Below are 22587 nucleotides of genomic sequence, written 5' to 3' on the forward strand. Positions count from 1 at the left end.
ATTACATGTTCCTAACATTAGAAGTAGAACAGGGCAATTACAAATGTCATTGACAGGGTTGGTCCGGATACTGACTTGATCTATCCTTCATCATTATACGCATTTTGCCTAATTGATTTGTTTGTGATCTTTCCTCGTTCGTTGGCTAAATAATATGACCGAGTGAATAACTGGAGTCTATGACAAATGACGAATGCGATATGCAGGTTAACTGGAGTCTATGACAAATGACGAATGCGATATGCAGGTTTAGTTGAAGAGTTCGACACTCGGTTATATACATTTTATTTTATTTGATTTTTAAGCATTATTGCTGGGTTGCTTATAAAACTTGGTTCCGACTAGAGGCGCAACGCAACGACGCAGACGCAGCGCAAGCGAGTTGACCAATGACAAGCGACAACATAATAATCTATCGCTAGTGATTAGTCAAAAATCTGTTACGTTGTGCTTACGTCCTTGCGTTGCGTCTCTAGTGGCAAACACGTATTTTAATATGTGTTTGCCACATTAAAATGTTAGAAAGTTATCATTTTGTTAACGCTACATATTGCATTGTTAAAATCATCATGGTAGGCCTAAGCAAGACAGATACACGATTGCATATTCTACCGTATATAAATAGGCCTCGCCTAAATTATCATTTTTGAAGAAATTAGGACAAAAATTAAAAATTCAAACTTCGTGGTTAATATATTATTCACACATAATGATTTAATAAATTACCGCGAAAAGCAGATTTTACGGAACGCATAACTTCACGTTTTCACAGATTAAAGTTAAGTGAAATTTGGATTTAAAACAATAAACATGTTTGTATAGTTTTAAATTGCATTGTTTAGCTTATTAATTGTTGTTTTACATTGTGTTGCGACATGCTGTTTTAAAACCTATCCTTTTCATTTGTGTGGTTTTATTTAATTGTCGTGTTGTTATAGGTATGCTGTGTATTGTGCACGTTTTATTCACAATTATGAATACCATATATTATACTATATCCACAATTATGAATACCATATATTATATTATATCCACAATTATGAATACCAACGAACGCTTTCGTTTTTATTAAGTTGATAAAATAATCGGGTCTAATTGAGAGTTGAGTGTACGCTAAAATTGACAAGTTAAATTAAGATCGGAACCAGGCTGGCAAAGGCTTTCCAGTACGTTTACCGATTTGAATGTAATAGAGGTTTGTATGTATGGAACGCCGTTTACACAACATTTCGATGATATGAATTTTATGACTTGACACTGAAAGAAATGCATCGATATAAATTGCATGACGCGATAAATGAATAAATTTGAATGAAAGGTTTTGAATGAAATGTTTTGAATGAAATGTTTTGAATGAAATATTTTGAATGAAATGTTTGGCGGCGTATGTCATTCCCGCTCACGATTTTTTTTCAACCTCCTAAGCCTTGGTACCCTCTTCGACTCTCTCTCTCCCCACTGTCATCAAAATGGATCCTTTGCAGCGAATCCTAACAGACCTGGGCTTGGATCCATTTAGTAGGGAAAGGCTAACATGGAGATGTCCAGTACGCGGTCAAGTTACCAAGAGAGCGCGGTGGGAATGACATACGCCGCCAATAGTTTCAAAACATTTCATTCAAAACATTTCATTCATATTGCGTTATGCAATTAATATCGATGCATTTCATTCACATATCGCGTCATGAAATTCATATCATCGAAATGTTGCGTAAACGGCGTTCCATAGGTTTCGCATCATCATGTGGAATAACACTGAATGACCGTTGTATCAGGATTGAATGTCCTACATACATGACGTGTCAGCCGTTTACTTGTATCCTATATTAACCGAGTATGGATGTTCTTACATCTTACGTCAATTTATTTGAAGAATTCAACAGATGCAACGACACTAACTTTTGAGTCATCATTCTTAAGCCAACAGCATTCATTTAAGTTTGTGGTCAGGGAGACTTATATTAAAATCAATTGTGGAAATTACTAAAGTAAATGCGGCAACCAAGACTTGCTAGGTTCTAAGTAAAGTTAACCTTACAGCTCAATGACATAACATAATACTAGGTAGTATACGGTATAAATACACGTCTACGGTACAACTACACTTGCGCCAAGTCTGTAGTTATTTTTAGGGTTTTCGATGTTTTCGAATAGTATACGTATGAAACGCCATATGTGCCAAAATATTTATCTTTTTACTAAAATGAAGTCAAAACTCCGGCTGGAATTCAGACTACTGTACAACATACCTCAATCGTGAGTAAAACTTAATTGGTGGCGCTGGTCTTTTCGTGTCGCGTGTCTTCATTCGCATTCGACTGACAATAAATCGGAAATTAATGGATACCCTCAAAATGTGTATCACGTAATGATCATTTTAATACAGTAGGCCTATACAGATTCAATGACTCACAGACACTTAAGCTTGGTTCCCACTAGATACGCAATGCAACAGCGTAACGCAACGTAAGTGATTTGACCAATCAAACAGTCGCTTGTCATTGGTCAACAGCGTTTCGTCTACGTCATTGCGTTGCGCCCTAGTGAGAACTAAACTAATTCCTGCTTCCTACAAATTCTGGTTTTAAAATATTGTGCTTTGATAATAATTTGGTGAAATTGTTTAGATAAATAACTTTATGGACAAACATTTCGATATAAACGTCATATGACGTCACTCATGTAGTGCGGAATTTATGAATGTAATATTTCTGTGAACTTTATTATGACTGTTAGCAACAACATGTCCTCCTGGAATACCTGTAACATCGTACTCATATTAAGGTTCATTGACACAACGACTATCCTGCCAATCAACTGTCAACATTCTCAACAACATTTTATCAATAAACTTTCGAAATAGTTTTATTGAGTGCACAAAAGTTAAAGTTTATAAGAGTTAGAAAATGTATTAAGCCAGTATTCAAATATTAATTTTATTATTTAATTTAATTATATTGTTTAAAGCTCTGTCTACACTTCAATCAAACTAGTGTGATGTGCGCGCTCAAATATGGCAGGGATATGACGTCATCGTGTCCATATTATAGGCAAATCACATTTTTTGTTACATAAAGTCACATGACAGTCAATATTTTGATTGATAGAAATTGTTTGTTGAATGTTTAGCCTAGTTTTTACACAGATACGTTTATCAAGGAATTATGTATAGATTACTTTTAGCCTGTTTTTCATACCTCTGTCTTTGTTTAAAATACATGCACATCTGCCATACAAAATACTTTATTTGAAGAGTAACCATGCCAGGCCAACTGTTGAACATTTATTGGTGTAACCCCACGGGACGGTGTGAGAAAAGCGAGAGAAAAGGGGAACGAATTGAACGACTTGGCATTCAGGTCAGACGCAATGAAACTGGTTCTTGTGACCTCCTACATGGTTCACCGAACGTTCATCGAACCTAAATCTTTAGTTACCCCAGCAACTGACAACACTTTCAGGAAACACCTAGGGTATACCCCGGATTTATATAGGCCCCTGGTTTAATACAAGGTGTGACAATGCAACGTGCATACATTAGGTTACTACGAAATAATGCCAAAAGTTAAGATTTCTATCAGCTCATATAAAAACAACTGGCAGGAAGAGGTGTGATTGGTTAAACGGTACGCGGGAGAGACCGACGCACACTGCGATACTTCGACGCACTCATTAGAGTCAGTCTGTTTCTAAACCGATTATATAATTTTGATATCGACTGCATGGTTTATGGGTGATGTCCTGTTTATGCTGCAAATAATTTGGCGTTAATTTATTCACATGATAATCAGTTCAGTTTGCTGCAGAAACAGAACCTTATAGACTATCTACGACATTGTGCACAACACGCTACGAAACAGCTCGCATAAGTCGAAGACAGCCGTCTGCCGGACGGTCAGCAGAACAATACAACACGTTGATTGAACCAGAGAGCCTGAAAACACCAATAGGTTAAATCGTGGAAACAATTGTATTTTAATAGATCTATTGCAGTGTCAAAAGGTTTAACAACCTCTATCAAGGTTACTATTGTCAATAATGAATACATCAAAATCAATTAAAGCGTTAGTGAAGAAGAGTTAACGAAGGAAATACCCAAAGGCATGGCTTACAATCCCGCTTACAACAGTAAGCAATAAAACTCAATATTCAAACAACCTTTAAAATACGTTTTACTCATCTACAAATCTATTTTTTATTGTATTGTAGGCCTATACTTGCTTTTCGTTCCGGCTTACCAGTGTCATTGATCATACTTTGAGAAATGGGATTTGATAAAGACAACCAACCACCCATCCTAACTATGACCACATGAGCAAGGGTTACTGACCGCTGGTGCTCTGGACAGACTGACCAAACACACAAAATCATTTTAAACTATGTCTGCTCTAAATCTGAGTGATTAATAGTTAAAACGCAAACTGGAACAAATTAATTCAATTCAATATTTCGATCGAAATCAAACATCAACCATGGAGGTAACTCCCATAACATAATGTACAACATAATATTGACTAAAAATAACAACAAAAGATCATTTGGATTTAGAGAATGCAAAATGCTTGCTAAATTAAATACAGAAGTCCTTATTAGGAACTTATCTCAAGTTTTCTTGAATCTGTGTGAAAATAAAGTAATATTATTATTCATTGTATCCAAGAAGTGCCAAAATGGCTATATTGCATGACACATTGAAAAATACCTTTGCTTGTTGCAAGGATCCTAGTAAATAGCACAAAATACATTACTTTAAATTGTTATTCGATTGTAATAAGTAGAAATCGGGGCAATTTATAAATGTAGGTCCCATTAAAATTACACTAATTTGGTTTAAAAGAAAATGAATAGGCCCATCAGCATTGAATGATTATTTGACCTTAATTCTGTTACAATGAATAATCTAGTGACTCTTTACAAAACCACAACAAAGGTGCCGAACGCAATAAAAACCATCACTTAGGCCCTAAAGAAGATAGATCTATTTTAACAAGTTTAATTTTATAAAATGTACAATAAATTGGTAACAAATCATAATGAATAAAAATCATTGAGTAAAAATAGGTAAAATGCGTAAAAACTGGATCAAATTAATACAACCGATTCACGATTGTAATTTTATAAACATTGGTAGGCCTAATTTGAGTATCCTAAATTCAAGAAAATAATGAAAAAAGGAGAGTAATATGTCAATATGTGTTTGTAATATGATGAACGAATAAATGTGGTAGATTACACCACAAAAGAGAGAGCAAACATTAGTACTATAGGCCTAATACTATAATTATTCTTTTTAAAAAAATGTATTCAACTTTGTTTTACGAAGGTTTACCAGCAGTATACCAGTACGTCTATATGAATATAAAAAGATCTTTTTTATAAAAGATAAAAACAAGAAAATAATTGTTCCCGACTTTTGTTGAAGTTGATTTAATTATTTGAGAAGAAAAATCCCGATTCACTGTGTCGTTTTGTTTTCGATAGTTAAATAAATATGGCATCATTTTAAGTAACCCTAGGAAAAAAATTAGCAAACTTAATTCACATGTTATGCAAAATTTAATTTAGAGTGTGTTGTAATTTTCCTTTCAGCTGTTCTAATGTCTTCATCCTTGATATCCACAAACGGGTAAAGAATCCACCGGGGTAATGGTTTAACAGAGAACACATTACGATTCAGACATGGACTGGTCATTCCGGAATACGAATGGAAACCGATTAACTTTTGAATAATTGAAGGAGAAGGAAGAAAAGTAAGTTAAACTAAGGTGAGATGTGCTTTATAACCTAACACGTGGTTCTGATTGTATCTCTTTAGCATTACAAGATACACTATGTGAAAACCAAGAGTTTACAGTTCAGTGACCACTATGTCCAGTTGTTACTCTTTTCAAACAATAAAGTGAGATGTTTAAAGGAAAACAGAGAAAGAACAACACGCAAAACAAACTGTTGCACATGTCTTTCACTTGTGAGAATTGTGTCCCTACGTTCCACATGCCATCCCGTTCCTTCCTGTCATCTTTACAACAAATTAAATGCATGTATCCTAAAATGATAACATCATTATATTTGTTGTTACGGACATTGTACCGCAAGTATAGACAGATTGTCATTCAGAGGTAGAAAGTGCCAAGAGTAGATACAAACACATTTTACGATTTTTGTGTTTTTTCTATTAATATTTAGGTATATTTATTCATAAAAACAACTAAGGGCAGCCAAAGGTTCAGGAAAAATGTTTGCACACATTGTACAATGACAAGCAATAAAAAGGAGATAGCACACAGAAGACAAGTATCAAAATATGTAAAATTGTAAAAGTTTAAAAAATCAATTTAAGTTAAAATTAAGTTAAGAATTTAGTTTTCTTGATATGAGTTTGATGCTTTGATTAACATCGATTCACGATTAATATAGTAAGCCTACCTCAGTAAGCAAATGTAGGCCTACAGTTACGTCTTACGAATGTATCGTATGGATATAAGCCTATTATTAACATATCCATGACGTGGAAAAAGTAAATAAAGAGGTTTCACATTCGAACAAACAATAATAAATGGATATTGAAATTGATGATAAATAGGGAAGTTGTGTGTATCATTCATAAATTGGTGAAAGCTTTCTCACAGCCATGACCTGGTTCAATTTGGTCGTGACTTTTTCACTTTTAGGTGATTAAAAAAATGGTTCGGAACTTGATTAACCTTTCTTCAAGGCCTTTCTTTTTTCCCTTTTTTTCTATTTTCCAAAATATCGTATGTGCGTTTTTCATTTATAAACAAAAATAGCTCTTATTTGAATTGTTATCAGATAATACTAAATGTAAAACAACGTCATGTTTCATTTTATTTAAACTATTTGAGACGATGCCAAACAACAACAACAACAAGTGTCATGATGAAGTAGGCCTAGTTATTCCAGGGAAATCCTGCTGACGATGTCCCATGCTTACGTCACAAGTGTCCTGTTCGTTGCGCAGTCGAACAACGGGTAGTGTGGACGGGTTACTTGGACAGGAAATCAGCGGTTACTTTGGATTCGATTGATTATTCTCAGTATCCTGGTATAAGAATCTACTTCCACGCAATATTGGATGGTTTTGTTCTAAGAAATATTTTTCGTGCAATTTTAGTTGTCAGTCAAGTGATCAATTCAGGGTCGGTGGTGTTACATTAAACAAGTCCTTTTATAATATTGATTTAGAACAATTACCGGTAGTACGGTAGGTTATCCAATTTAGTTTTATTTGATTCTACGAAGACATCGGATATCAATGTTTTGGTTTCATAAAAAGTATTATTTATAGGGCAATACCGCTTACGTTAATAATGGTAGATTTTCGGAAAAAGTAATTGTATTGTAAACACAATAAACACTTTACTGTAAACTAATGTTTGTTCCAATAATTTAAACAATACCCTAGTATGAAATTCGACATAGTGCACTCTATTCACAAAATAACGGAATGTAATAGGAAATACATTCTGGGAATATCTGCCATCCGGGCCGCGCGCCGGAGTCCACAGAAAAGTTTCGACGGTTAGAGGGCGCCCTGTTTGTACAGAGTCATATTGGAATGTCTCTGACCCTGTAGTGTAACTCTCTACAACCTATTTGGTTTCAATATTAAACCTTATTATTTATTTTTAACAACTTTACATATTTTAATTATGAAACTTCTTCACTTCACAATAGAAGTTTAGATAATAGACAATACCATAGAAGCAAAATTCGTGACTATTTCGAGTCTGGACTAACTTACTAAGTATAAAGCTCTGTCTACACTATCAAACTTTGTGACAAAACAATGTGATGTGCCCATATATGGACATGATGATGTCATTTCACTACCATATTTGGGCACATCACACTTTATTTGTCAAACTAGATTGATAGTGTAGACAGAGCTTAAGGCCTATTCATTTTAAGCAACAAATAAAAGTGGTCATCATGTTCCCTAATAATTAAATTAGGGGCATTGTATCATTATAACGTTTAATCATTCACTACGGATCTGGAGCAGATAAGTATCAACTTGGCTGCCGTTATAATTGGCACATCATTCTCTACTGTGAACGTCCTCATTTCTACAGTACTGTGTAGGCCTATAATACACTGTCAATCTCGATTGGCATTTAGAGACTCAGCGACCGACGGGGCGAGTCGACATTTTTTGCCTCACCTTGATAAAAAGTACTCCTTCTTAGATTGTGTAGGCTGTTTGAGACAGATGTGTGTGAGGTATAGTGCAGTTTAACTCGTTGTGTTGATTTATTAATAGTGTTTTGACATAACCCGCTTGTAGGTGCATAGGCCTATGGTGATAAGAAACCTGGGAAACGAACGATCAATCAGCAACTAGACTCCCAGGAGTGCAATAGCTTGTCATGTTTGTTTCGCAACAACACCAGCCCTATAATTACACCAAGAGAAATTTACAGTCGTAAGGGGAAAACACGTCACAGTCGGTATATGGATTATTCTATAGGCTCAAACTTAGGTCAGTGCTCTCCGTACTCAATCTAGGAGCTGCGTACCAGCGGTTACTGACACCTTCCTTCGACACAGTGCCACACCCGAGGGGGAACACCATCCACCCCAGAGGTACTACATACGTGGATTATCACCTGGCATAGTTATTAAACATCTGTCTAAAGTCATGTAATAGTCTGATAATTTACTTTACTAACGGTTATTCAACTCGAAATCGTTTAAAATGTTTACTAAAATGGCACGAGGTTCGTTTTTAACATTATGATTTATTGTATTTCTCGAGAAATTCAAAATGCGACATGATCAACAAGTCAGGCCCACCTACTTTAATGTGGCATAGATAGAACTTATCTATCATCGTTATCCACTCAGTACAAAAACTCTTTAAAAAATTCCAATTAAATCGGGTGGATTATTCACACATATTTAATCCGAAGTTATACTGGTTACTGTACTTTTGGTTCCTCACAAGTAATTTGACCAATCACAAGCGTCGATCCATCGCGTCGTGATTAGTAAAAAAGCTTGGTTCCCATTTGGACGCAACGCGTAATAAGCGCAGTAAATCACGACGCGATGGATCATCGAAACACTGCTGTCGCTTGTTATTGGTCAGCTCACTTGTGTTGCGTTTACGTCCTTGAGTTACGTGTAAAAAGAACGTTCGCGAATCGCGCGCGTCATGAAGTATAAAAGCCCGTCGCCTAAATCCAATACGAGTCTTGGATTATAGAAGCTTAGTTGGTCAACGAACCTAAATAGTTGGATAAGGCTCAGAAACATATCGTCCCTACTGAGTTCTATATGTCGGATACTCTCATCATCTCGTAAAATAACGTTAATAAACATAAGCTGTATGTCTATCTGCGACAAATGTGTGTATATACTGCCTTATCTAGGTACTTGAGTATATACAAACTATCCCAGCAGGACGCCAATCAGCAACATCCTGAAGGAAAAAGCGAAAATGTTGAACTTTAACTTAATCAGCCGATAAACCAGTTGGTCAACCAATGCCTTCTCGGACATCATGCGCGCGCGTATAATTATGTTTTGTTATAGGCTATGAAATATCGGTCTAAGTTTACACATGATTCAATTTTCACTCTCCGAATATACAACTTTCCTAAAAAATATTTGAACTGTGAACAAAATCAATCACCCTAATTATTATTTCAAATCAATTCTTCATCGTTTAGTTGAGTTAATTTTCATGAACTGTTTCCTCTTCCCCTGAGATATTAGGATAAGTTAAACTTTTGGATTTGAACTCCCGACTTAATGAGAACAAGAGCTTGTGATTGGTCAACTCGCTTGCGTTGCGCGTACGTCCTTGCGTTGCGTCTCTAGTGGGAACCATGCTTTAGTTGAACTTTTAGATTTGAACTCCCGACATCGACTTAATGAGAACAAGAGCTTGTGATTGGTCAACTCGCTTGCGTTGCGCGTACGTCCTTGCGTTGCGTCTCTAGTGGGAACCACACTTTAGTTGAACTACTGGATTTGAACTCTCGACTTAATGAGAACAAGATCTTGTAGTAGAGCCGGATTTAATTTGTGACCATTAATGAAAAGCAGTCTCGGTACAGCTCCGTATCTTTCCCTCAGAATGAGTAGTTAATTACGTTCTTTAATGTTTAACATCTTGTTATGTTAATTACATTAATGTTGTAATTAAATGGTTTATAAATAGTCATAACATTTGCTTAATGATCGCCAACAATTCAATTTATCAAATCAGAAACGGATATTATTCAACTTCAGTGTTTTCTCAGACCTATATATTGAACATTTAAATATTGTCACTTTTTGTTTAATACCGTACTAACTATACCGTACGCTTACATAACATTACTTATATTTATTGATAGATTTGTTCTAATTCAATTCAATATATATGTTTTATATAATGTTGTTTTTTTGGTAGGCCGTACGGTAAGTCACTCGTTGCTTCCTTAAGCTTTGTTCCCACTGGAACGTAACGCAGGGACGTAAACGCAACGCTAGCGTTTTAACCAATGACAAGCGAAGTTATAGACAGTTAGCAATCACAAGCGAATAAGCCATCGCTTGTTATTGGTCAATTCACTTGCGTTGCGTTACGTCCTTATGTTGCGTCGCTAGTGGGAACCACGCTTTATAGTATTTAAGTAAAACTGTAGTTTTATATTGAAATTGGTGGTAATGTAATTTCTACCATGTTGATGTTTTTGAGTTTTGCCTTTCGCAACTATTTAAAGAAGTAGGCAGCTCTCTTCCTTGTTATACAGTATTACAAAAGTTCAGCAATTTTTTCCTTTATTTGAGAAATCTCCGGCAATAATCATCTATATATTTCATTCAACATAGTCGATCCGCCGTAAGTCAACTGCGCACTTCTGGTGAATGTGTTAAACGTTTAATTAAAGGGGGTTATGCTAACTATTAATCAACGAATTAGTTGTTGTAACCGTCAAACCAGCCACAGAAACCACGACCATGGCTGCTGCTGTCATTTTGATATAAAAATAGATTGTGCAACAGATTTTTTTTTCATATAAAAAAATAAGTTATTCTAACAGCTGCTCTGCTTCGAATATGATATTATTTATTAAGGCATCAGGAAGAGCTAAGATTTAGTATAGAGTAGTTTTAAACCTTTTGTATTTGTTGGGTTCTTTTGCTTCTTGCTATAGAGTCAATGACAGCCTCGGGTTTCAGTTGCAATCTATATTGACGTTATCTATACCATCTTAAGGACCTATTTCCCTATTACAAATAACATACTTTCATAATAGAAAAGGTATGACATTTTTTACATTTTTCAATAGGGAGCTCGTGTGAGTGACTGATTCATTGAGGACTATATGTTCATTGAACTGACTTTATTTTAGCTAAGAGTAGTTGAATGAACGCGTTCTCTTAGTTTGAACTTACAACTTAGTCTGTACTTAAGCCCTGTACCAGGTTACTGACTGAATGGCGGTCGTCATCTTATCATGTTAACTTGCTAAAATCATAAATTAATTTTGTTTAAAACTTATCTATAATATGGCAGTTAAGATCATCGCACACTTGCTAAGATATTTCAAATAAAGTGACATGCAACTATTCCATGATTGGAAGTTCACAATAAATGACAGTTTAAACATTTTCCTGGATTTGTGTGCTATGTAATTGATCCAATGACATTCTGGCTACTCACTTTTTCCAACCGAATCATAAATGTTATAAGAACCATGTTTTTAGATACTCATAACATAACCTGTTGATTGACTTTATTCAGCACACGAAGTTTTGTTTATTACGGTATATATTTAGCATTTTCAAAAGCTTTGAACCCGTTTTCAGTTCACGGCCTACTCCCTCGGCCTAGCAATAGCAGGCCTAGCCTATATGGACATCAAATTTCATTCATAATGATAAATTAATCTCGAAATATTGAACCATATCAAAGTGTATTTAATTTACTAGCCTATCTATTGTGTATTATTATCAGTGCACTGATAAAATTACTGCATATTATTCATGATATAATTAAAGAATTATTTATATTATTTTAGACGAAAATTGCTATTTTTGCTACTTCGTTTCTGATTATACTAATTATGAGCAAACCTGGAACTCTCAACAAGACTGATTAAATGTTATTGATAAAAATGAAATTTGTGACGTCATTGCAACTGCATCATACATCGGTTATTGAACCCATTATTACGAATGAAATATAAAGGCCAATAACCGACAAGTCAAATTTAATATAGAAAAAAATTATATGGAAATATTATAGTAGAGTAATTATGCATATAAATCATGTGACGCCGCGCGCCTATGAGCTGTTTTTACAATCCATTGATTACGATGCATGTGAACCCAATGAACGTGTTCATTTATTTTAAGTACCTCTGTTAAAAACGATTTTTTTATTACTTTGAAGTACTGAAATGTCGCCTTTTATCCTGTTTTTTAGAAAGATTAAATGCTAAACAAGGTGACATTTTGGCAGGTGTTAGGGTCACATCATTATTATCCCATTTGCAGGTTCAAAGTTTGATTCACGGCACAAACGACATGAAAGGTGATTGTACTTTATATAGTGACGTCAACATCATGTCACGTGACTTTATCTTGTCCTTGGGTGACCACGCCCTTTTGTAATTAATTTAGTAGCAGTTATTATTTGATTATATATAAACGTGCTTTTTTATATCCTACGCACGCGGTATTGGGGGGTTTTTTTTCATTGAAAAATATGGGTGTCATGATCCGATCGAATTCCCGTTCGTTTTTAAATTCGCACCGCACGATTTTTTTGTTTTAACAAAAAAAAACCTCAAATAATACCAGATGAAATCTGGAAAAGCACCTGGTCTTGACGGTCTTCCCATCGAAACATGGAAATTACCTGGCACCCAGAAAGCTCTCACTTCTTTCTGCAATCAAACTCTTGACGGAAACAGAATGGGGAATTTCTGGGATCGTTCCTATCCCGAAAAAAGTCATTATTGACTGATTAGTGACGTTAAATAACACCGACAAGATGAGTGGAGGATGTGGAGAAGATGTTGATAGATGATGCAAAATAAAAATATTCACAGAACAGACAACACTGAAACAGGCGCCCTCAAAGGCTGATAATTGCATATTTCACGCGCGCGCGCACACGGTGATCTGGTTTTGATTAATTTTTTCGCGGTTACCGTAAGTAAGTCAGGTAGGCATTATGTAACACAATCCAGAGTTGATACGCATCAAATCTATCTCACCTGCGACATTGTATAGAAAAGTACGCATCCACTAGACCGCCAACCGTGTGGTCCAAAGCGACCTACAAGACCTGGAAAATCTCCCACTGCTCTGCAGTTCACACAACTTTAATTCTTACTACCGGTAATTTTACTTTCAAATTATAGTAGGCCACCGGAAATACAGAAGCTGACGGTTTTGAATTTGTGTAAATAAGCGTGAATTATTAGATTTCCTTGGTACAGAATTACAAGGGCGGCAAGTGTGTAAAAGGGTGTATTAAGGGGGTTAGTTAAACACCTAATTATCAGTATTTTGGCAAGTGACGCCATAGTTCTGTTCAAGACAATCTAATTAAGCGTACTGGGTTTTGTTCTACTACTATGATGGTAATAATATACTAAGTACTAATAAATAATATATAAAAGAAATATCGACGTAAATACAACATCGTTAGAAGAAATTATTTTTACGTAAATGACCATGTCACAATTATGCATGCCTCGAGGAGCAAGGAATCCTTCGTGTGTTATAGGGCCTAGGCAGGCTTTATCATGCATCGAGGAGCGAGGAGTCCTTCATGTGTTATAGGGCCTAGGCAGGCTTTATCATGCCTCGAGGAGCAAGGAATCCTTCGTGTGTTATAGGGCCTAGGCAGGCTTTATCATGCATCGAGGAGCGAGGAGTCCCTCATGTAACTTGTTATAGGGCCTAGGCAGGCTTTATCATGCATCGAGGAGTCCCTCATGTAACTTGTTATAGGGCCTAGGCAGGCTTTATCATGCATCGAGGAGTCCCTCATGTAACTTGTTATAGGGCCTAGGCAGGCTTTATCATGCATCGAGGAGCGAGGAGTCCCTCATGTAACTTGTTATAGGGCCTAGGCAGGCTTTATCATGCATCGAGGAGTCCCTCATGTAACTTGTTATAGGGCCTAGGCAGGCTTTATCATGCATCGAGGAGTCCCTCATGTAACTTGTTATAGGGCCTAGGCAGGCTTTATCATGCATCGAGGAGGAGCGAGGAGTCCCTCATGTAACTTGTTATAGGGCCTAGGCAGGCTTTATCATGCATCGAGGAGCGAGGAGTCCCTCATGTAACTTGTTATAGGGCCTAGGCAGGCTTTATCATGCATCGAGGAGCGAGGAGTCCCTCATGTAACTTGTTATAGGGCCTAGGCAGGCTTTATCATGCATCGAGGAGCGAGGAGTCCCTCATGTAACTTGTTATAGGGCCTAGGCAGGTTTTATTCTGTTTTGCGAGTATGAATAAATAACTGTTACGAGGGAGTGTGCTCAATCAACCACTTTAAAAAGGTCCCACATTTTATGACTATTGGAGGAACTACCGTACCTGCTACATTCATATTTTGTTAACAGAATTAATGACAGTTGTGTAGTGGTTTCATTAACATCATAGTCTATCACAGGCTTCCACAACCTAACCTTCATCTCGTTGGTGCAAATTAATATTTTGGAAAATGTTATTGGTTTAAATTTTCTGGTTTAATTTTTTTTTGTTATCTGGATAAAAAAAGAAATTAATGAATATGCAACAGGAGATTATTAAAAATCGTGCGTAGGTAGGATAGTAACCCCGCGAACCGCACCCGTCCATCCGTCCGTATAAAGGTAACTCATCAAAGTGTACAATATTATTACAGATGACCTCGATCTGTCATTTGCCTAATCTCTCATTCATTTATTTTCCAATTGTTTCATTTCATGGTAAATTAACTTCATCATGTTCTTGTCTATCAGACAGATTCAACTAGGTCCTATCAATTAGAGCGCGTCCATCAGAAAGCGCCAATTAGAGCGTGTCCATCAGAAAGCGCCAATTAGAGCGTGTCTATCAGAAAGCGCCAAGAAGAGTGCGTCCATGACAACGCGTCCATCAGACAGATTCAACTTAGGTCCTATCAATTAGAGCGTGTCTATCAGAAAGCGTCAAGAGTGCGTCGATCAAAAAGCGCCAATTAGAGCGCGTCCATCAGAAAGCGCCAAGAGTGCGTCCATGACAACGCGTCCATCAGACAGATTCAACTAGGTCCTACCAATTAGAGAGAGCGTCCATCAGAAAGCGCCAAGAGTGCGTCCATGACAAGGAATTCCATCATTAAATCAAAATAGTGCAAAACCACTGTTCTATCGAAATTAGTATTGTTCAAAAAATGTTTCACCACCCTAGAAAACGACTTCAGGTGTTACTATTAGTTCACGTAATGACTATTACATACAGACAGGTTCCTTAGAGGGCGTTGTTTAATAATACCGATGTATTGTCAGCAGTTGAATTAAGAAATATATTCATATCACACTCGCTATCATTATTATAATTGCCTCCAGTGTTCTTAATTTGTGGACGCAACGCAAGGACGAGGCGCAACACAAGTGAGTTGACCAATCACAACCGACATTTCGGATGATCATCGCATAGTGATTGGTCAAGTTGATTTTGGTACGCTTACGGCATTGCGTGTGTTTAAAGCTTAGCTCCCACTAGGACGCAAATCAAGCGAGTTGACCAATGAAAAGCAACTGTTCGAATAATCCATCGCTTGTGATTTGTCGTTGCGTTGCGTCTCTAGTGGGAACCAAGCTAAAGTGTGAACCAATCTATTGTTATGTACAGTCTTCGTAACCTTCTCACACATAGACAGTATCAATCAAAATATGATATTATCTATAAACTTTCAAACAAAGTGATGCTTGAATCAGTATAATTCGTCATAATGACGTAAGGAGTCAAACTCTATTATATTGTGAGTTCGTTGTTACACAGTGATGTTGCAAAATCATAACTAATCAAAAGCTAAGTGGAATAATATTACTCAACCATGGAATATTGCGATTTGTGAGAGGGGGTTACTTGAAGGTATGCCATGACAGGAAGTCACTTGATTGCTGATCCCGATGACTCTGTCTGTTACTACAAGTCGATACCCTCTAAGTCTGGACACCTGCCCCGGTTGCATGACTCCTCACGTTAAAACCCGATGGCCTAACTTACCCTATCTATTCATATCGTACACCTGTCGCCCAGTAATATAAAACGGAAGCACCCTTGAAAAGAGGCTACAGTAAACTTAAGTCATTGTAAAATGCATACGAAAAGTAGAACACATGAGCTTATAGAAGGATTTACCTAGAACATAGTTAATATACACATCAAAATAACACACCGACTTTATTAATGAAACATGGTACAACTAATGTTCAATCAGTTCGGTGACGCTTTGTACACGCGTCTTGTAAATTAAGTAGAATACACATTATCCATAATAAGACAGTCATCTTCTCTGTTTCTGCTAGCCTAACAGTTAAAACAACATAGTCAGCAATGTTAAACAACAAAAAAACTAGTCTAGGTCTGAACCGTGTTTCAAATTAATGTTAGCAAAAAGATAGATATTTTGGCACATATGGCGTTTCATACGTATAATACTCCAGCACAATGTTAAAAGTCGAAAGGCTGACTGGTGGACTAACATAAAACAACAATAAATGCTGCACGAGGGGCAAGTCTACAAAAAAAAAAAAACATATAGGTGGAGCACAATGCACGGAATAGGTCTATAGTCGGACTGTGTTCGTCCCCAACATTCTTGTATTCTGTGACCCACTCATCAAAACTTATTACTTGTAATCACAAAATAGCCCACGACACCGTACCTAGCCTAAATCACAAAAATGAGAGGGCGTACACAAGAATATACACACTGTATGTAAACTAACATTTGAGAAAATCTTTTTGTAAGTGAAAGAAATGTTGTAGAACATTGTCAGATAGGGCAGTGCTCCTTGACCTGGCCGGACGGACACCGAATACCCAGCGAGATTATGTCATTCACAAATGCACTTTTAGTGATTACAGCATAGTAATACAAACAATACGAGACACATGAAGGAGTAAGGTAAAACCACGAACAAACACACAACACCCAGGTATGGCGAAACTTGATTACCGCTAACCCCATTGTGAAAACGTGAAAGGCAAAGCATTCACCCTTTTCTGTATTTATCTATTTATTTAAGTTTAATATATAGATAGATTACGTGAACTTTGAGATGTGGGCGAGATAATCAATTATCATGTTGCTATAGGATCATCATATTACCTATTTCCAAAGGGGGATGTAGTGTCATGCATAAGGCATATCAATATAGGTACCACGGTTAATCTTATCGGAAAAAGTTGACCATTTGACCAATTTGACCAATGCAAATACTGTATATATGAAATTTATCCGGGTATAGTATAGAATTCTGATAAAAAACAACGATAAATTGATAAAAAAAAAACAACCATAAATCCAACATACCAAGAACACTTTGAAAATGTCGGAATAAAAGTCATATCATTACACCGACATTTTTAAAGATATCATATCATTTTCTTAACCACAAATTTTATTGCCTCTGGACTCAGATTATTGAATAAACATGTCAACAAACGGGTGTCGAAAGTTAACACGTAAACAGCAACACTCGGTAAACTTTGGGGCTATTTTAAACGCTCTTTATTTAACCAAGCTATTGTTGCTTAAAGTGTTTAAGTGACTTTCTTAAATCAGTTGTTGACTTTATTAGCATGTGAACACTATTAACTTAACTGTCATATGAAAGTTCACTTACGGAGAATAACCTGACTGACGCCCTCATGGGATTCTAATAATAACTATTCTATCTATCATCGTCAATTGTCATTTTTTTATATAATACAGTAAGTTACTTTTTTAAAAGTTATTATACTGATAGTACAATATAGAGGGCGCTATTGTGCTAAATTAATCGAGACATGTATGGCTCTGAAATTAATTAATAGCCGATTTAACTTTTATTTGTTCTATCACACTAAACTACTATTAATTTTGGACTAATAAATCGCTTGCATTTTAAACAATTCGTAGCCTAATTTTGACAACAAAAATGTTAGGTTGAATTAACTTTGCAGCAATAATTAGTATGTTTACGTGTTGAAACAATTACTACATAGATGCTATACTATACTAGTGTAATCGATATTGATATCAAAACAACACACAGAATGGAAGTCAACGTGCGACAAAAACGAATCGTCACAAAAACAAGATCAACGGAGGGGGACGCGTAGCCACAACATATAGAGGGCGTATGATCAGGTAATGGATTTAGCAGTTACGTCGTTTAATTGTGTGTCGTCACTGCTAACATAGTGGATCGATGATCAGGGATATAATGTGATTCATTAATTTGTTACAAACATTGACCTTTTACTAAAGACAATCTTCCTCCTCCCGTATTTCCTGCAGCCTATTACAACATATCAACAACATGTGTGTTTTGAAGCAGGTTCCAACACCTGTTAAACTGTTCCAACTTCACTTTTCGCTAATTTGACGTTTTTAGGAACATTAAATAAATTGTGGGTTTCTGTAGCAAACCCATACGATAATTCACGAAGCATTAATTAGTTTCGACATGGAGTACATGTAGCTTTGGAATCATACAAATGTTGTTTGTATCTTTAAAGCAAGAACATAAGTGTGGAGCTGCTAAACTTATCAAAGGAAAGTTCACCATCCAAAAGTCATTGAATTATATGAAAATACTACGGTAAATTGTAAAATAATTTAATCTAAACTTTCTCTTTTGAATTCGAATGCAATGAACAATAGTAGGTTTCAAGTACATTGGCCTCAATACCTGTAAAGTATGGGCGGCCATTAGTAAACGTTTGTCTATTTTGGCCCTAATGGCCGCCCATAGTAAAGTGCTACTTTAAAAGTACAAACCTAGAAAACAAAAGGTCGTGTCCGTCTCTATTACAATGTATTAGATGTATGTCACATGGAATGAGGTTAGCGTAATTTAACGGAACCTGTAGCTGAACGATGGATTAACGGTTTAACGGACACTTGACATGTCACGATATTTGGCAGCTATGGATTTAAATGAAACTATTTTCTGTTTTCTATTTTAGAATAATATAAAATAATTATGTTTGTATTATACGCTTTTATAGTGGTATCGTTCAATGCGATAGAAAATATTTTTTATGGGAAAAAACTGCTGGAAATCACACAACAAAGAAATAAAACCAAACACAAAATACAAAAGATAAACATATCATCGCAGACGATTCTTGAGATGCAAGTTAGCTCTACAAATATGAATGTGTTACTTTCTTAACGGTGCTGCGTCACCTAACATTTCTTTACATTTAAAACAAAATATTTATAAAACTTACGTCACAGCTGTCGAAATAATGAGTGAAGCATAATCAAACACTGGAAAACCCCAAAGGTAGTCGGACCAACCGACAAACATACAAACTGACTAGTTATCAGGCTGATAAGAAATGAGGCAATTGATTAACTAACGGTGTTGATTAAACATTTTGGTCGACTGAACGCAACCGTTCCGTCGTATATAAAACACGATAAAAACAAACAAACGTACAGTCACCTCTCACAAGGTAAAGTTGAACCAGAGTTCAGCTTCAGTTCTCTTTTGAAATGTCATTAACGCTCCATTAACTAGCAATGTGTTCATTTGTATAACTGGTGTCTCTACCGATATTAACTTACATCTTACCGTCTAACGGCCTCCAACATCCCTCAATTCAATTCAATTCAATAAAGACAGTTAAACAAGATGAAGGTAAAAAAAAAGTTGAAGTTGAAGAAAGCATGTTTAAACAAGAAATATTTCTTACAAAAAACGCCGCTCGACATTTTAAAATTAATCATTGTTCTTTTGATTAATTTATGATTAATTATTAAAAAGATATTCTTTAATCGCAAAGAAACATACCAATCACAGATAGTACTGCTTGTGGGAGACATGCCACAAAAAAAAAACCAAAACATATTAAATATTACATAACATAGGTAAACAGTCGACATCAAAGTGCATGTTGATATAACATTATATATCAATAGATTATGAAATCAAATTGATATTAATTATTTTTTCTCTTGTCATCAACACCATCTCCAAAAAAAATGAATTGATTGATTGAAATTAGTATTCTTTGCGAAACTAAAGGTATAGTTTTGGAATAGTTTACAACTTTGCGCAACCTTTTTAGTTTCTAATGAAAAAGTAGATCAAATTTATGACAAATGAAACAGCAATTGCTATTTAATGACGTTGATCAAATTAAAAATATATAATTGAAAAAAATATATTAGGCCTATATCGGTTAGGCCTTAATTATTTTGATCACACAAACATCACACAAAATGAAATCGTCGAGAAAATTAAAAACAAATAAAAGCAATGAATGGCGTTGGAAAGTAAAAGAAAAATAAAAAAATTAGAACATCGAGGCTGAGAAATCATTCAAGAAAAGTCTGAGGTGGGAAAAATGTTTTATATAACGTTTTAAACTTAATCTCATCGTCATAAAGCTTGGTTTCCATTAGCGACGCAACGCAAGAACGTAACGCAACGCAAGTGATTTGACCAATCACAAGCGATGGATTATTCGAACAGTGGCTTGTCATTGGTCAACTCGTTTTCGTTGCGCGTACGTATTTGCGTTGCGTCTCTAGTGGGAACCACACTTTAACGAATGGTGACGCGTCACTTGCTTCCCAACGTACGGTATACCAACTTAAGATAAAGATATATATAAAAATATATAAATTAATTATAACACTGTATCTCTAAATTTACTTTATGTTGAAATCAGAAATGTCAAGCGTAAAATCTAGTTCAGTTGCACAAGTAACCATGTCAGCTGTATCAAATCCCGTGCAGCACGCGCGACACAAAAGGCCAACCAGCTTTTATTTTTAGACAATTAGAGAGTCGGCAATTTCCCGGTGTTTTTGTTGTATCTTTATACGCTATACCTTTTTGGTCGTGACCCATTTTGTTTGCACTATTCCATTCAAACCACATATTTTGATTGTTCTTCTGTGTATGGGTTAAATCATGTATTAATGATGTCTTTTCTATCCAATATTCGAGCGTATGTAATTTAAACTTTGTTGACAGAATAAACAAAATAGAGATGTAACGATTTTTCTTGTTTTCGTACAACACACGCCTAGTAACACGTATTTTTCAGAGGATTGATCTCATGTTGTTATTTTCCTCATAAAGTTCAAATAAATGAACCTTATTTAATGCTATCGATGTCTTGTTCATCATTGCGATAATTTTGAAAAGGCTATTTGTCGTTAATATGAACTTGATAAATAATTCGAACAACAGTGTAGGCCTACATGTCCTAAAATACGAGACGATTCATTTTTTGTTCGTCATGCCATTCTTAGCATTTTTAGGACTTACTTAAAAAGAAATACACTAAAGTACCATTATTTACAAAGCAATAATTAAAGTAAAGAGAGAAAAAGAAATACTGTAACTAAAGATTTAGCTCCGATCGTTTCTCCCAAGGCCAAGCAGCTCTTGAGTATACGAGGCTTACACAAATCATCAAAAATGGTTGGAGATTCTAGTTAATCGCAAGAGAATGTCCGCCTTAAATTTTGGCCTACATTTATTTACTCGGCATTTGCTAATTAATGTAGGCGCTATACATCATCATGCATGCATAATAAAAAATACATGATCCATGTTACTGTATCAACTATCATAATCGCAAACGGTAAATTCTTCCATTCGGATACTATATCAACTATCAGTATCAATCAATGCTTTACAATTTAATAAAAGAAATTTAATTTCTTTTTATTTTTAGCCTAGTTTAGTTAGTAATACTACTATAGGCCTAGTAGTAGGCCCCTAGTAGTAGTACTACTACTAGGCCTAGTAGGCCTAAATATTAATAGGCCTTGCGGCCTAGCGTAGTTAGGCCTATAGGCCTAGCCTACTACTACTAGCTAGGGGCCTAGCTAGGCTATACAATAATTGTATTAATTTACTCTTTATTTATTAGCTTAGGCTAAGGTGATCTACTATTATTATTATTAATCGAGTTTACATAAAAAAGGATCCAAAATTTGATAAAAGTAAAAAGTGTCACGGTACTCACATTGTTTAAATACCAATTAGGCCTAACTTCCGGATTGAGGTCACAGCACATATATGGATGGGCCGCCAGGGGGACAGGCGTTCCTCCCTGCTTGTGGTTTTGCCTTCTCCTTGGCTTTTGCGTCCTGATGATGGCCTTGACTTTTTGTTGTCCTCTTCCTTGCTTGTTCAAAGTCGCCTGGTTTAAACTTGCTAGTTAGGCCTACTCTAGGTAGATAAAGCCTTCTACCTAGGCCTAGTACAAGTTAGGTAAGGTCTATCTATTGCTATGCCTACCTGTCCAGCAGGTCAAGATTTAGAGAGACAGCATGCGGACATTCAAATGTTAGCGCCATTGGCGTGCCATGCCCACTCTCATAATCCAGAAACGTTTTACGAC

General features: G+C 35.8%; 1 protein-coding gene across 1 annotated transcript in view; it reads right to left on the reverse strand.

The window, feature by feature from the left end:
- Positions 1–22498, reverse strand: part of LOC144849481 (1,25-dihydroxyvitamin D(3) 24-hydroxylase, mitochondrial-like) — a 47829-nt gene extending 25331 nt beyond the window's left edge. The window contains exon 1 of the mRNA XM_078706399.1: positions 22210–22498. The gene's annotated coding sequence lies outside the window, so the exon portion shown is untranslated. The remainder of the gene's footprint in view (positions 1–22209) is intronic.
- Between the last annotated feature and the right edge of the window lie 89 nt (positions 22499–22587).

The sequence above is a fragment of the Antedon bifida genome, chromosome 8, assembly GCF_963402885.1.
Source record: "Antedon bifida chromosome 8, ecAntBifi1.1, whole genome shotgun sequence".
Taxonomy (NCBI): domain Eukaryota; kingdom Metazoa; phylum Echinodermata; class Crinoidea; order Comatulida; family Antedonidae; genus Antedon; species Antedon bifida.